The sequence below is a fragment of the Saccopteryx bilineata genome, chromosome 3, assembly GCF_036850765.1.
Source record: "Saccopteryx bilineata isolate mSacBil1 chromosome 3, mSacBil1_pri_phased_curated, whole genome shotgun sequence".
In the NCBI taxonomy this organism is placed as follows: domain Eukaryota; kingdom Metazoa; phylum Chordata; class Mammalia; order Chiroptera; family Emballonuridae; genus Saccopteryx; species Saccopteryx bilineata.
Genome location: NC_089492.1, coordinates 128,017,439 through 128,034,106, shown reverse-complemented (window position 1 = coordinate 128,034,106; position 16,668 = coordinate 128,017,439).

Below are 16,668 nucleotides of genomic sequence, written 5' to 3'. Positions count from 1 at the left end.
TTGGTGGCCTTCTGCCTTCAATCAGTCCCGAGAGATTGATTCTAAGTTGTGGGGTTCTGAGACCCAAATCTATGGTCCTCAAGGCTGAGGTTTTATTGTCCCCCCAATAGACCCTCAGCATCAGGTGCTTAGAAGGAGGCAGAGGAGAAACAGGCAAACTGGAAACTGTCAAGGCATCAGCCCAGGGCTCCCAAAGCACGGGGAAGGTGACAGCGGCAAGATGTGACAGCTGAGGCGACTGCCCGAGGCAGAGGGCTCACTGATGAACCCTGGGGTTCCAGGATCCTCCCCCCCTCAGCACTGGGGACTGGGGACTAAGCCCTTGTCTTCCAGGGCTTCATCCATACAGTGAAGGCATCAATTGGTCTGGAAGATTTCTATGAGGCTTCCCAGGTCGGATAGGTGAGATTCTGTTCTGTTGTAACACTCATGCTCTCTGACTGCGATGCACACTGCAACACAACAGAGGAATGCATTTATAACCTCAATACCTCAAGTCCAGGGCTCTGGAAACCCACATTAGTAAATACTCAGGGTCCTTATGAAGCATCTAAAGTATGCAGTGTAGCTCAGGGTGGAAGAGTGACATCTCCCTAATAGCCAAGGTAGCAAAGATCAAACAGCCAACCCACGCGTGGAGCTTCTGTTAGTCATCCGTGCTTAAGGCCAGTTGTTAGTTCAGGCCGTTAGCTTTGGAGGCCCTAAGTAGGCAGAGAAAATAGGGCACAGTTCGGAGTAGGGAATCGGACTCAGCACACATTCCTGTGTGTGCCAAGGGCTGTCATAAAGGCGGGATTGATTCATCACTCCATTCATCTCTTCAGCCATTCATCATTCACTTCCTGCGTTCTCTCCGGCTGTGGTTGTATGCCAAGGTCTGTGCGGCTAGGGAGAATTAGGTGAGTAAGACAGTCTCCACCCAGAGGAGTGTATAGCCAGGCTGGGGACATGGATAGGTAGTAGCAATTAAGGGCCACCAAGGCTTCAGTAGGCTTAGGTTGATGTCTGCTCGGGTGGGGGTTGCTCTGAGGAAGCAGCATGCAGAAGCACAGACCGGCCCTGGGCTAAGGTGAGAGAGCAGGTGAACAAGGGGGAAGCCAGGAAGGCTCAGCAGAGCAGCACTGCCAGACTGCACCCCAGGGGCCAGGGGGCCATGCTGGGGAGAATGGACTTTAGCCAGAAGACAGCGCGAGGCCACAGAAGGGTTGGAAATGCAACTTGCTCAGGTCCATGCCGTCAGGTGAGGGACGGTGGTGCCCTTAACAAGTGACCTTAGCCCAGGCCTTGAACACTGGTGCAGGGAGGAAGGAAAGTGGGGTACTGTCCTAGACACCTGGTTTTCTAGCCCGGGCAACCAGGGAGGTAGCATGAAACACGCAGGAATGGGTTTGCAGGAAGATGACAAGTTTCGCTTTTCCTGAATCACACACGTGTTTTCTTTGAGAATAAAAGGTCTCATCAATAGTGTATAATGATTTATTGTCCCTCTCCATGTGTATTTATTACCCTTTGAATTTTTAGTCCTATATGCCCAGAGACAGAGACAGGGAGAGAGACCCAGACAGAGGGCAGGAGGAGCGGATCTTTCCTCCTCTTGCTTTTGCCCTGGACTACGCCTCTCACAAGCGTGAGCCGGTCTGGATCCTGCGCAGTGCCTGCATCCACTCCCTGCATCCACTCCCCACCTCGTTCTGACAGCAGCCCTGGAAGGCTTGAGAAACGGAGGCCCCAGGAGGAGCCGTAACATGCTAGAGGTCACACTTCCAGGCAGTAAATGTTTCCTGATGCTCACAGCAAGGTGGCCACCGAGGCATGCTGCTCTGCCTCCCCTGTTGGCCCTCAGAAACATCAGGAGATGGAGGGGGCACCTGGGAGGGCCCGGGACACAGCAGAGCCTCGTCTTGGTCTATGGAACTGGGTGGCCAGGGAATGCCTCTGGTGGCTGCATCGAGGGTCTCTACCCCAGATGAAAGGTCCGGAGTATGAATAGAATGTCAGGTCTGAATTCCTGTGGAAGTGCCTCCTGACCTTCTCTAACGTGGTGCGGTTTGAGTTTTCCGGAAACCAAGCCCCCCGACTTGGTTCCACTCTCTTTTCTAATAAATACGTGGCCGTGGGCCTGGCTCCCTTCTCTGCTTTGTCATGAGGGACCCGTTATTTATGACTTGGGGATGAGTCACAGGCCTTGGCAGGAGCTCGCGGCTTGGGGCCCAGAGCATTTTTCCACTCAGTAGCCATCGAAGGAGGACGCTTGTAAATTCTCCTGTTGAAACGACTGTAGGTATCTTCACAGCGGTGCTGCTCCTGGCTCGGCCATAAATCTCCCTGTTGCACATTCCCGGTGGTCCTCAGCTGCTGCCGGGGAGTGTGGGTGGGGGTTCCAATGGACTCTGGATTCGGCCCCCACCCACGCTCCTAGACCATGCAAACACTGTGTACCCTGCTAAACTGCCATATATGCTATGGGGAGCTCTCCAAAGCACCTGGGGGCATAGTGAGTGAAGGGAGGTGAAGGGGTCAGAACAGTGAATCCCAGAGATGATAAGGGGTAAGGATGGGGTATGAAAAAAATGGGCAACAGGACATAGTGGCTTTTGGAGGCTGCCAGGACCCCAGAGCCTGCCCAGACTACAGACCTCAGCTGGGCACTTCTCTGTGCTGGGGCTGACCCTCCACCTATCCGAGGACTGCCCTGGACACCCTGAGTTCACTCCCAGCATCCCTGCTTTGCTCCAGATTTTCCCCCTCCATCCAATCCCCCACTATGCAGTTAGTGACCAGACCATGTTGTGAATAATTTCTTACTTTCTATTCATTTGTCTTCTTGGTCCAAATAGATTTTAAGCTACTGAGCAGGAGACCTCATGTCACTTTCATCACTTCCATGATGATCAAGCGCTTGATTCGGAGAGAGGTATCCAGTACTGTAGAAGGAGCTGAGATTTTTACCCTACCTGCAAGCTAGCAAGTTAGCCTGCCACTGTTTCATGGGTACCAGCAGAAGACACAGGACTCCTGAGTCAGAGACAAAGGACAGTTTACTACTCACAGCAATAGCAGAATCAAGAGCATCAGCATTTGCTCCAGTTCCGAGAACCCTGACTCTTACACAGTAAGGCAACAAAGGGTAGGTGACGCCTGCACAACCATTGGTTGCATTACAAGAGAGGGCCTGTGAGTTTAGGGAGCTGGATCTTTTAAAATAACCATAAGCTTGCTTGAACCTTGACCTCGAGGAAGACATGCTCTCACTGGGCTAAGTAGTACAAAGCTGCCCTCTGCTCCAGATGGAGACATCTTCTCTGTTCCTAGACTGTTAACCACGCACACCATCTTAAAAAGGTAGTCAGGAGCAAAGGGACCCCGTGCCTGTGCTGGCAAGGTGTGCAGAAACACAAAACTGGGCAGCACTGTGTTCCAGCGGGGGGCCCAATCAGCTTCTGTATTCATCTTGTAATGACTGTCTCTGGCTTCATCCAAACCCTGTCATAGTGTACTAGCCCAGTGATCCTAAACTCTGAACTGCACGTGCGCGTCTTAGAGAAGCTGAGGGCAAGAGTAGAGCATGTGCCTCATTTGTAAAAGCATGTTGCAGTCAGCGCTCTTGGTGTCCTGCCACAGTCCTCAGCGGTCGCCTCTGCAGACTGAAGGCTGACTAGTGCACACCCTGCCTGTGCACAAGACGGGCCGAAAGTGCTGAAGGCTTAGTGTTCTGGCAGCCCTCAACTAGAGAAAGATGGGAAGGTGGTGGTTAGATACCCCAACTCACTTTCCCCTTGTTTGGAACAACTCTATCTCCCGAGTTCTCAGTGAGATGGCACCCCAGTCACCCACACTGACAGCTACTCGGTAGCACTCTCTGTTATTGGCTTCTTCCCTCCATTTCTCACTTTAGCATTCCCCTTATATTCTGGGGTCACTTCCCTACTTGCACTCAGATTTTTATCTCAGGGCCACTTGTAGGGGATCCTACCCTAAGACACGTAATTAATGTTACAACACCCATATTTGAAAAATGAAGCATGTATTGTCCTCATAATAGAAAGTATACCTTACCACACTCAGCTTGACTCCTAGAGATATGCAAAAGATAGCAATGAGCCTGACCAGGCAGTGGAACAGTGGATAGAGCATTGAACTGGGATGCAGAGGACCCAGGTTCAAAACCCTGAGGTCGCCAGCTTGAGCGTGGGCTCATCCAGCTTGCATGCAGAGTTGCTGGCTTGAGTGGGGGATCATAGACATGACCCCATGGTCACTGGCTTGAGCCCAAAGGTTGCTGGCTTGAAACTCAAGGTCGCTGGCTTGAGCAAGGGGTCACTCGTTCTGCTGGAGCCCCCCAGTCAAGGCACATATGAGAAAGCAATCAATGAACAACAGAGATGCTGCAACAAAGAATTGATGCTTCTCATCTCTCTTTCTTCCTGTCTCTCTGTCCCTACCTGTCCCTCTCTCTGTCTCTGTCACACACACACACACACACACACACACACACACACACACACACACAAAGATAGCAATGATTCTTTCCAAAAGAGAGGCAGATCAACAAAGGGCAGGAAGGGGAAAATGGGGTTAGAGAGGCCAAGATACCCTAATCTAAATCCTGTACTGGCTCCTGAGAACACAGCAACTGAAATTCTCTCAGCCAATACAAAAGGGAAACACGAAAGGACCATTGGCCAAGGGGGCATTTGCCTAGTCTTCTCTTCTTGGAGCTCTGTCCTTCAGATGCAGGTCTATCCCTCCTTGGGCCAGACTCTTTTCTTAAAGGAATCTCAATCACACAGAGGTGTGAGTACCTGAGAATAGCTGTGAATAGGATCCCCGAGACACTGACTTTACAACAAACTTCAAAGCCTTGAGCTAAAGTGAGGAATACTCAGGAAAGAGGTGGGGAGGGGCAGAGAGCATCAGAACCACTTGGGGAGCTTGTCAAAACCACACACCTAATGATTTGGAGCCATCCCAAGAGTGAGCTGGATGTCTCCAGTTAAGCCACAGTCCTGCCTACTCTATATCCTGCCCAGGACTGCTCTGCCAGTTTTCCCCCGCCCATTCACTGGAATTGCTCCCCGCTAACCCTTTAAAAGGCAGGTGGAAGCATATTAGGAAATTCCTAGCATTAATTAGCACTTACCATTATTGTTTGTTAGCATGATTATATCTGGAATTAGAACAGCTCGTTATGCTTTTTAAATTTTATCATGTTGATCATATGTCATTTGAAACTTGTTCTCTCCCCACACATAAGATAATTAAGAAAATAATATTATTCTCCTTTTACAGATAATAAAACTTTGGCTTAAAAAAGAAAACTTGACAGAAATGCCCTCATTTTACAAATGAGGAAACTGAGGCTCGGAGAGAATGGCCTGCCCAAGGTCCCACAGCATAGTAGTGTCACAGAGAGGAAGAAGAGCACCTTGTTGTATATAACGTTAGTAGTAGTCACCGCTGGTTGGGTGTTTACCATCTGCCAGGTCCAGTATGCTGAGAATGTTCAGCTCACGATTTTTGTTAATCCTTAACAACCCTTCAAGTAGGTGCTATCATTATCCCATTTAACGTATGAGGACATCAAGGCTTAGTCGAGTTAACCCTGTGCCCCCAGAGGGTGGGAAAGTCTGTGAGTGATCCTGGCCAGATGGACATGGATGTGTGTGTAGTTAGGTTTCCTGGCCTGCCAGCTCCCTCCAAGCATGAGCTCAATCAGACCTGACAGCCAGATGTCTGGGCTGGTGACATCAGGGCTTCGGGCAAAGGGTTGGGGGGCAGCCAAGCTCTGGTTGGTAGCCCCCACCCAGACAGTTCCCCATGTGCCGGGCCACATGGACACCAGAGTGAAAGAGTGTGCCAGTTCCTCCCTGCTGAGGACAGCCTGCTGAGGGGCCTGGGGCTGGTCTTTGTACAGCAAAAACAACCCAGTATTTGTGGGTCCTGCTTGGAGGGGGCCCTTGGAAAGTGTTGGACTCCATCCCTTAGCTCCATTCCAGTGCAGGCATCGCCACCACAAAGGCCCCCAGTGACTGCCCATCCCAATGGCTCCCAGCTGAGCAGAGAACAGTGCCTTCCTCTCCCCCATCAAAGTCCCTTCTGTTCAGCCCACAGCCACTTGGCCATCCCCTTCTACAAATCTGCTCAATGGTTTCCTCCCAAGGAGACATCTTGTTCCCCTCCCGGGCCTGGCCCATGGCTCAGAATGTACACCCAGGCTGAGCTCACCACTTTGCTTCAGGAATGATTTGGTTTGAGTGCTGGGGAGTTTTGGGTCACTGGCAATAAGTCTGCTGGAGCGTCCCTTTCCCCGAGCCCTGACACTTGCCCTCAGCAGCAGCCCTTGAAGCCTCCTCAGCATCCAGATGTTTGGTGTCCTACGGCCTGGCTGATGTCCAGTAACACCACAGCGGCATTAACGAACCGTGTAGGCATAGAGGCTTCTGCTGGGAAGGATGGAGGTCAGTTTACTTAACTCAATTATAAACAAAAGCAATAATTAGCCTGGGCAAGAGAGGTAAGGGGAAAGGAATAAATCAAACGCAGGCTGAAGAAACACCTGTGGAAAGGACTCTGCAGCCCAGGGGACAGAGGCTGCAATAAACAAACCATGAGCGACCTTGACTCACAGGCTATTAATTTGCTGATTGTTGATGGGTATACACAGCCTAAAATGGGAAGAAAGCCATGGTCAGGCAGCAGCTCAATCACCCTGTGTAGGAGCATTTAGTCATTGAATTAGCAAAAGTAGACCAGCCCTTTTCTAGGGGTGGGCCTGAGTGGAGCCACTACTATAACGGGGGACATCTAATGGGTGCTGCACCCTCTACAGACTGAGACAGAAGGGGAAGGGATCAGATTTGCACTCAGATAACTACAGTGCGATGCAGAACCAGATAGGTGTGTGTATTAGTCTGGACTCTTGGTTGCAACTTAAACCACATTAGGAAAAAATAGATATTATTCATACAGAGAGTCCAACTAAGTCATGGCAAGAGCAAAGATGTCATTGGGCTTCAAAAAACCTTTGAGCACCTCCAGGTCTCTACCTCTATCTCTATCTCTATCTCTCCCTATCTGTCTCACATCCATTCCTCTCTGTGTGTTAGCTTCTTTCTCTCACTAAACAGTGGCTTCCTTCACACAAAGGAAACACGCCCTTCAAACAGCTTTGAAGTTTTATATCATACAACCTCTGCCTCATTTTCTTTCTCAGCTTCTGTTTTAAAAGGCATTATCAGGGAATATCACTGAGTGGCCTGGATTGAGTGAAGTCATTGATCTTGAACCAATGAATTAGAACCAGAAGGGTAAGGAGCTATGATTGACCCAGTTTGAAGAAGTCTCTCAACTGTGACCATGAAGGCAGGGTTGCCAAAGACCAGGGCGGTCCTGTCTCTTCAGCCGTGTGGGTGGTAGGGACAGCAGAGAGGGTTGGGAACTCCAGATGGAAGGAAGGATGCTGGTTGTTACTATCACAGCTGGCCACCGTACTCTATTGACAGACATAATGAAGAACTATGGTGGCAGCCTGAGCAGCAGGGGTGCAGAGCGAAGCATACACGACGAATTGGGTGGAATGAAAGTGAGCTTCCAAGGATGAATAGGTGTTCAAGAAGTAAAGAAAGTGAAAAGCCCTGCAGGCTGACAGAAGCAAATAGCAAAAGATACAGGAGTCTAAGTCTATGTGGGTGTATAAGAAATGTGGCTTCTGGGTGATGGAGGGAGATTTGAGCCTGAGAAACCTGATGGGCCCACCCTGCAGGCCCTTGGATGCCTTGGAAAGGGTTTAGACTGTATTAGAGAGTCCATGAGAAGCCACTGAGGTTTTCCAAGTCAGGGTGACATGGTCATTCATTCACTGAACCAACACTTCCTGGAGGCTCATTATTTCCCAGGCCTCGTGCCCGATGCTGAGGGCAGGGAGAAGCAGAGTGCATGGGCCCACCCTCAGACAGCTCCTGAGCAGGTGAGAGAGATGCAAGAATGGACTGTTAGTTTTTGTTCTGGGACAGACAGAGGCCGTGCCACAGAGGCCAGGGACTGGGGTAGATCTCAGCACCTAAAAAAGGCGTGGGAAGAAGAGAGAAGAGGCTTCCAGAGAGGTAGACACTTAGGCCAACTTCTGAATGATAAAAAGGTTTCTGCCATGAGGTTGGGGAGAGCAGAGAATGGGAAGATGGGAAACCCGGGCTGAGGAACAGGCCGTGCAGGGTGCAGAGCCCAGCTGGAAATGCACAGCAGGGGTGGGAAGGAGCAGAGCATGGCGGGAAGAAGCAGCAGCCAGCCGGGCTGTGCACTGTGAGCACCGGGGAGCACATTTCAGAAGAGTCTGGCTGCACTGAAGACTCAAAGAGGCAAGTGCCGACGAGAGGCAAGAAACACCTAGCAGGCGGCTGCGTAGCCAGTAGCGAAGGGAAGAGACCTGAACTGAGGCAGGGGATGGAGAGGAAGGGACTGATTGGAGGGAGGATTGCAGGGACCGCTGAGAAGAGCCTAGGGGAAGAGGGCTGGTATCACAGACAGGAGCAATGGTCCTGTGAAGAAAAGCAGGTGTGGGAAGAAAATAATGAGTCAAGTTTGGGGGCATATTGATATTGATGTGTTCCTGAGACCTGCAAAAGGAATTGTCCACTTGCGGACAGAAGTGTGAGTGCAGTCAGGCAGCACTTCTGCGCTAAGGGTACAGACTTGGGAGCCCTCACCTGGGAAGGGTGGGACTGGAACCCCCAGGATGACCTGAGTCCCTGTGGAGAACTTGGAGAGGGACAGGTGAGCAGGCCTGAAGAAGAAAAACCACCATTGAAGGGGCAGACATGGGAAAACTGTCCATAAGAAATATGAACAGGAACCATCAGAGACAGTTGTCCCCCAATATCTGTTCTCCCCTCCTCTCGTGGGAGGAGGGTTCCTGCCTGGCCAGAGACCACAGTCCCCAGCTTGGTGTGGCCACGTGTCAGGTTCTGGCCAGTGGGGTGTGAGCTGACATGATATCCTGACGTGATGCCCCTCTGAGGGGCGGCTGCCTGGTTTCCCACCCTTGCTCCCTTTTCCCACTCATCACGGGATCTGAAGCAGCCATGCAAGACCAAGGAACGGCAGACAGAGGCCGTGCCACAGAGGCCGGGGACTGGGTTAGGTCTCGGCACCTACCCCAAACGGAAGATGGTAGAACATACAGAAGGAGCGGGTCCCAACATTGTCACACCAGCGCACCAGCCTCTCCCTAGACAGAAGAGTAGGTTTTCATCCTGCTTAAGCCACTGTGTTTTTAGGTCGTTTGTCTCAGAGAGTAGCACAGAGGTCAAGGAGGAAGGTGATCAGTGTAATCAGCTACTATAGAGGTCAAAGGAGAGAGGTCAGAGAAGGACTTGGCGAGGAGGCCTTGGTGACGACAGTGAGCACAGACTCAGTGGGATGGAGGGCCCTCGTCTGAGTGGAATGGATCAAGCTGTGAACGGCAAGCTAAGTAGAGAAGCGAGTGCAGACAACAGCCTCTAGACGGCAGGCCGAGGGGAGAGCCGGGGTCCGGGCTGCGGCAGGTGGCAGCAGTGTGCCGGCCAGGACGGGAGGCCCGCAGTGCCCGTGGAGGGGTGCGGCTCGGCGGGGCCCGCAGTGCCCGCGGAAGGGTGCGGCTCGGCGGAGTCCGCAGTGCCCGCGGAGGGGTGCGGCTCGGCGAGGCCCGCAGTGCCCGCGGAGGGGTGCGGCTCGGCGAGGGGGTGGATGTGAGGCTAGAGCGTGGTGGCCTGGTTATCCAGGATGTGAGAGGGTAGGGACATCTCAGGCAGCAGAACCCACAAAACACCCCCAAATCACAAAGGTGACCAGGAAAAGGAAAGCATCTCCGAGGCAATGTGGCACGGCAGACTCCACGGCAGCTTGGAGCGTGCCGGGACAGAGGGGTAGACAGGGCCGGAGGAGAGCGTTTTGTGAAGGGTTTGGGGAAAAAAGGGTAGGCAAAGTTCCTCCAATGTGCCATCATTAGCACCCATGAACTGTGGTCAGCCTAGAACTGCCTCTCACAGGTCACAGCTTTCATGGAGCCGTTACTGTCTGGTGTCAGGGGCACAGGCTCCATCTGCGCTGTTTGCTGGGCAAGCAGGGCTTGGGGCTCAGGGGCAGATCAGGGCTGGATGGAGAGAGCAGAAAGGCAGAAGAGGAAGTTAGTCCAAGAGAAAAAAGAAGGAGGACCACATCTCTTGGTCTTGGTCGTTCCATCCCTGGAACAGGAAGACTGGGGACTGGAAAGGTCTGGGTCGTGAGGAGGTGCCCAGTAGCCCTGGGGACGTGCTCGGCCTGAGGCTCCCCTGGAGAGTAGACAGGAGACAGCAGCACAGGCTCTGGTTCTCACGTCGCCAGGGCTGAGGGGACATTGCTGGAATGTACCACAAGCCAGCGTCCATCCCCTGGGACAGCCAGTGGGGAATCTCCAGCCCTGAAGTCATCGCCACCCGAGGAGCCTGGACCCCGCCATGGAAAACGGGTCCCGCAGGGGCACCCGGCGCCGGCCGGCAAGGATGAGCTCATAGCCGCTTGCCGCCTCTTCCTGTCTTTTCCAAGCAGCTCAGATTTCTGGACGTCAGGAGCATTCGACAGACAGGAGCAGAGGACAAGAGGCATGCTGGGACACAGACTCAAGGTGAAATGTGGAGGGCCAGTGGTGTTCCCCTCCACGCTGCAGACCCAACACCATGGCTGGGAAAATAGCTGTCCAGAAGGTTCCCTGCATGGGGACTGGGTTACCCTGGTCATCTGAGCATTGGATGGTTCTCTAGGAGGACAAGGAAAGACAGGTTGCAGTTAAAGAGACTGCCAAAGAGACAGGGAAACTCCAGCCAGGTGGCACCTGGGAGACTGGATCACCTGATGATCCAGACTCTAAAGCACTCTACCCAGACCCCTGAGAGTTTTTTCAACTATAAAGACTGGATTTTCTATCAGCCAGACAAGGTTATTGCCATTGTCAATCACAGATATCATAGGCCAGACATGGTCTTGAAGGTTGAACACTCAGTTCTTAATCCTCTCCAGGATATTGAGTCCACTGTGGGAAACTGAGGGACAGGAGATCAATCGTATGGCCAGAGGCAGCAATCCCATAGTTGGACAGCTCTCCCCCGGCATCCAGAACTAGAGGCCTGGGGGTAAGTGTCATTTCACCTGCAGGGAGAATTTTCCATGGGAAAGGAGGGAGGGAAAGAAGCTACCAGTTATTGAACCTTGTTTTGCATAAGCACTTGACCTGCTATGTGCCCAACATTGAGTAGATTCTCAACAAGTAAGATGATCAATGAGTGATGGATGGATGAATGGGTAAACAGATGAATAGCAGGTGGGAACAAACCAAAATGATCTAAAATCCTAATTGCAGGGATTCTGCTTCCTCATGGAGTGATATAATGCCTCTTCTAAGTAGATAGCTTAGTGTGAAACAAAGAACCATTTGGTTTTGCAAAGCAGGTCTCAGGGAAGAGAGGTGGGAAGCAAAGAGAAATAATTTCCTCTGCATTGGAAAACAAAAATTTGACAGCTTCAGAAGAGAGCCCAAGGGTTTAGAAAAAGGTACATGGGAATTGGAGAGAGACTTGGAGCCAGGCAGATGGTAGCAGGACTGGGCCTCCAGAGAAACATAACCAGTGAGAACGAGCGGTACAGGTAATGGACAGACTTTTCAGAACAGCAAGATGTAGAGATCACTCTTTATGCTACCAGTTGGGCGGCCCTTACGGGAATCCAACCTCTAAAACATTATCCCTGGAGCATAAAGCTGCCACATATGTGGCCCTGGTCCTTAAGGATATGAAGGAGTTTGTGAGGGTGAGATGTCCATTAAACAAAACTAAGGAGCAAAAAAATTTTAAGAGGTAGGGATTAACACAAGGGATTAGCATGTCTTTGCTAATGTGCTCCTGTCCACAGCTCTGTGTGAATTCAGTGGCCAACGCTTCCAGCTATCAGATCTCTAGAAGTGGAGCAGGCTGCCTTTAACATGGAAAGTGCTTCATTCCTCATTAGAGGTTTTAAACAGACTTCCCCCATGCACCTCTCCCTGTTTGTTCTCATCCTGCTGATCAGAATGTTGACACCAGAGTGACTAGAAGCGGAGTATGTGTTAAGGACAGGAGAGTTACTATCAGCAGCAGGTTTCCTGTTGTAAAGAGAGTTAATGTATAAGAGTGGGATGAAGCGTGTAGCATTCCCCTAGCATGTTTAGCCATGCAGCGTTTTATTTTTTGTTGCAAAATATCTAAGCATGGCACCCAAAGCCCTCCATGCTCTGGCTCTAGCCAATCTTTCCATCTTTATCTTCCATTGCTTCTTTCTATGAACCTTGTGCTCCAAACAAGCTTTCCCAGGATCTGTTGGATTTCTGGGAAGCCAGAAGTACCAGGCGAACTGAGGGGCAACGGCAAGCAGGTTTGTGAACTTGGCCATGACTTGTCCTGCCTCTACCTCCTGGTGATTCCTCCCTCTAAATTATTTACCCTTCATCCCTGAGCCCCTCCACATTGACCAAGGCCTTTTTCCATGATCATACTAGCCTTCCATGATACCTCCACAGCCCTCACTACCGCCCATACTCCGGGAGCAAACAGTGCCTATCGCAGTTGGTAAAGAGTTCACAAGTACTTTTGAGCAGAAGCTTTAAACCCAGAATACACTTCACCAGATTCTCTTTTCTCTCTGCTACCCAAACTGGCAAAGTTACAGGTGTCTCCATCAGCCTCGGTCCCAGAGTGAATATGACATGGAGCCAGTCTGCCACGTACAGTGTAAGTGAAAATTCTCATTACTGCCACGTCACCCAGCCTTAACTGACCAGTACAGAAACAATGCATCTATCACATTCTCTTTTTACTGCCATGGTGATCCTAAAAGCATATAGAATTGGATTTTTCATCAGTGTGGTCCATGGGTGACCATGAGAACAAAATCACCTTCTAATACATAGTATTAGAATTAAACTTTTGCTATTCAAATTCCCTAAGATGTGAAGCTTGTTTGTTGCTACAGCATAACCCAGTCTATCCGGACTGCTGTCTTTTGATGGCTTACATATGTGTCTGTCTTACAATCTTGATTAATATTCCTATACTGATAACACTGTGTCTGTTATCACTGCATCCAGCATCATTGTCTCTGTTACCAATAGCATCACTCTCACCATTATAAAAACTGCCTTCTTGGCCGTAATCACACTAACATTTTCAGAGTGTAGAGTCAATATTCCCACCACCATATTCCCACCACCATCATCTCCAACATCAATGCCACGATCGCTCCCCTCATCCCCGCCATTACCACCATATCACGTCCACTGTCATTACCATAATTATCAATGCCATCCATATCACTATCAGCCCCCTGCACATCACTCCAGTCACCACCATCATCTCCGCAGTGACCACATCTCTTGCTGCATCACTGTCACCACCATATCACCTCTACCATCATTATTAATAATCCCTCCTCTAACATCTCCGTCTTCACGGCCACTGTCACCTCTGTAATCACTAACCCAATCACTCCACTAGAACTATTTTCATCATTACTTCCTATACCATTATCAATATCACTTTCACCGTTACTAACTCCATCACTGCTTCTGTCACTTCTCCCCTCACTTTCTCTGTTATACTCATTATAAAACTTCCACTGTCACTGCCACTTTCTCTATTGCTCTCATCACACTGTTACCTCCGGCCTCACTGCCACCACCACTGTTGGACTATTGGAACTATTCACAGCATTCTTCTCCCTCTTGCTCTCCTCTCTAGGGGGAGCGTTACTCAGATCTGAGAACACCTAATGGGCACTGTGCTAGTTAAGAAGATGGTGAGCCAGACTGACTGTCTAGCCCACCTGGGTGCAGTAGAAGGCCTAGGGCCTGCCTCCCCAGTGAGAAAGCCCAATCATCTCTCCTTTGTGGTGCTAACCTTTTCTCCCCACTTTTCTCTCTCTCCCATGTGGCAGCCACATGGTCCTGGAAAAGACTGAGCAATAAAGCAAATGCAAGATGTTTCTGTGTTTCTTGAGCTCCTTTTTGTGGCTTTCTGGTGAGTGTGGACACTTCCAAGACTTGGGTTTGGACCTACAGGCGGTAGAGGGAGCAGGTCTTTCAGCTGATTTTGGTTTTGAGCCATTTGGACTGACTTATTTGGTCAAGAACTTCTCCACATAATCTAGCACAGCTCAGTAGAGCTCTCATTTTTATATTCTATTTAAATCTTTATTTTTTATCAAAGTAATACATGTACATATTTTTGAAAGTAAAATGTTCTACAAGGTTTATAATGAAAACCATAAGACTTCTGCTCTAGTTCTGCTCACTTCTGAGTCCTTCTTTCCAGAGGCAAGTACTTTGAAATTTAACTCTTTCTTTTAGTGTTCATGTCCATCCTTCTAAATGACATGGTAATGCTGATTTTTTCAGGTTTAGGTTTTATTTATTTATCTTCTACTTAGAAGATGAGGATTTAGCTCTTTTACAGCACTACTCACACACACACACAATATTGATGTTAATCACAGTTGTATTCAGGCTTTGTGTTACTATTACTATCATTCACAATTGAGCCACTTTACCTTTCTTGTACAACCTTTTAGTTCTCTTGGAATTAATAATTATCTTAATTTGCTCTTTTCTTACCTTTCCATATATCATGCACTAATTTATACTCTCCAAAGGAACCGAACATTTCTTTTGAATGTACATTACTGTCAGTTTCATTTTCATCTTAGACACCTTCCTCCTCAAGTCCTCCATCTACATGGCCAATATGGACTGACATTTTCTACAAATTTCATATGCCTGTGATCCTAACACTTTCTGTCACCATCATTCTCAGGTGAAAGTGGATAACATTCTCCAATATTCTCTTATAAAAATAGTGCTTGGGAAATAATTCTTAAATACCACACATATCCAAAAATATCCTTACTTTTATTGTTACACTCAAATGCTAGTTTGGCTGGGTATAGAACTCTAGTGTGGGAATTATTTCCCTCAGAATTTAGAAGCATTGTTCATTTTCTTTTGTTGAGATATTTAATACAATTCAGAATCCCAATGATTTATAAATAAATTTTTTTTCTCATTCTGAAAACTTTTAAGGTTTTCATTTCCAGTGTTTTGAGATTTTACTACAATATATCTTGGGGTAACTTGTTTTTCTTTTTTAGTTTGCAATGTACTCACAGAAAAGATTTTCAATCTGTAAACTCAGTTTGCAGTTTTAGGAAATTTTTGTTTATTGTTTCTTTGAATATTTTACCTTCTTTCTTTATTTTATTTCCCTCTAGGACTTACATTTTTAGATGCTGCTCCTAGATTAATCATCTAAATTTTTCTATTAATTTCTGTTTCTTTGGGGGGGTTGTTCTGACTTTATCTTCCAACCCTTTCTTTGGTTTTTAATCAAATATGGATGTTATATTTGTGTTTCCAAGAAATTTCTTCTTTCTGCTCCTTTTTAAAAAATCACCTCCAGTTCTCATTTAAAGAGAAGCATCACCTTCTTTTATCTGAAAATGTTTATCATAATTACTCCTTCTTTGCTTACATCCCTTTGCCTCTTAGTGTGTTTCCATCCCTGCCTTAATGTTGAAGACCTTTCTGAAATATCAAGTTATTCTTAACCGTCCACTCTTACAGAAGTGTAAGGAACTAAACTTCCGAATGAAAATGGTGGAAGGAGAAGAAAGTTGTCAACACATGGGCTTCGCTATAGGGTAATTGAATGGCATTCACAGTTTCAATGGGAAACCAAATATTAAAACTTGTAGGTTTTTCTCTTGGGAAAGTCAATTTCCCCAAGAAAGTCTCTCCAATATTTTGCTTATGTGATACCACCTGGCTTCCAGTTTTGGAGCTTGATAAAGAGAGCTGAGAGACTCACCTTTCAGGAAACAGTCTTATCTTTAATCTTCCATTTTCATATCGATACCTCCCATTGTACCTAGTGTATCTATATTCAGAACTTTTCTGGTTCAACATCTCAGAGCATAAACCTTCTCTATTCTGCTGGCATGGGAAAGGATGACTACCTGGTTGTATAGGGTAGAGGAATAAGTCTGGGATAAAGAGGTTTTTACTGTGTTTTTAAACAACCTGTAACCAATCCTCCCACTTTTCACCGTCATTCTGAACCCTGCCTTCAGAAGTAACTTAGTGCCTCCAATTCCCAGGCTTTTCTGGGATTTTGTGCCTAGAAATGCTTTGCTATCTATTGGCTCCTGACAGCTATCCCACATCCTTGCAGGCTTGGGTTCCAGTTTTCTGTGGTCTGCTAAGTCAGGTACCACTCATCCATCCACTTTCTAACTTCCAGATTCTTGACTTACCTTGTCCACTGATGTTTTCTCTTCTATTCTCTCTTTTTCCTTGTGGGTTTATGCCTTTTTAAAAATTCCATTAATGACATTTTAGTGGGACTTCTGAAAATAGCCAAGATAAACATGTGTGTTCAATCAGTGATGATTAAAAAGTTTAATGTTCTCTATTGGAGTTTGGGACCAAAGTAACAATAATTCATAAAGCATTCTTCCACCTTGCTTTGCCTGAGTCCTCTGTGCCTTTATCTTCTGACATGGATAACTGGTTGAAAGTAGTCCTGATCACAAATCACCATATCTCACCATGGCTGAAAATCAAGTGTAACAGAATAATCC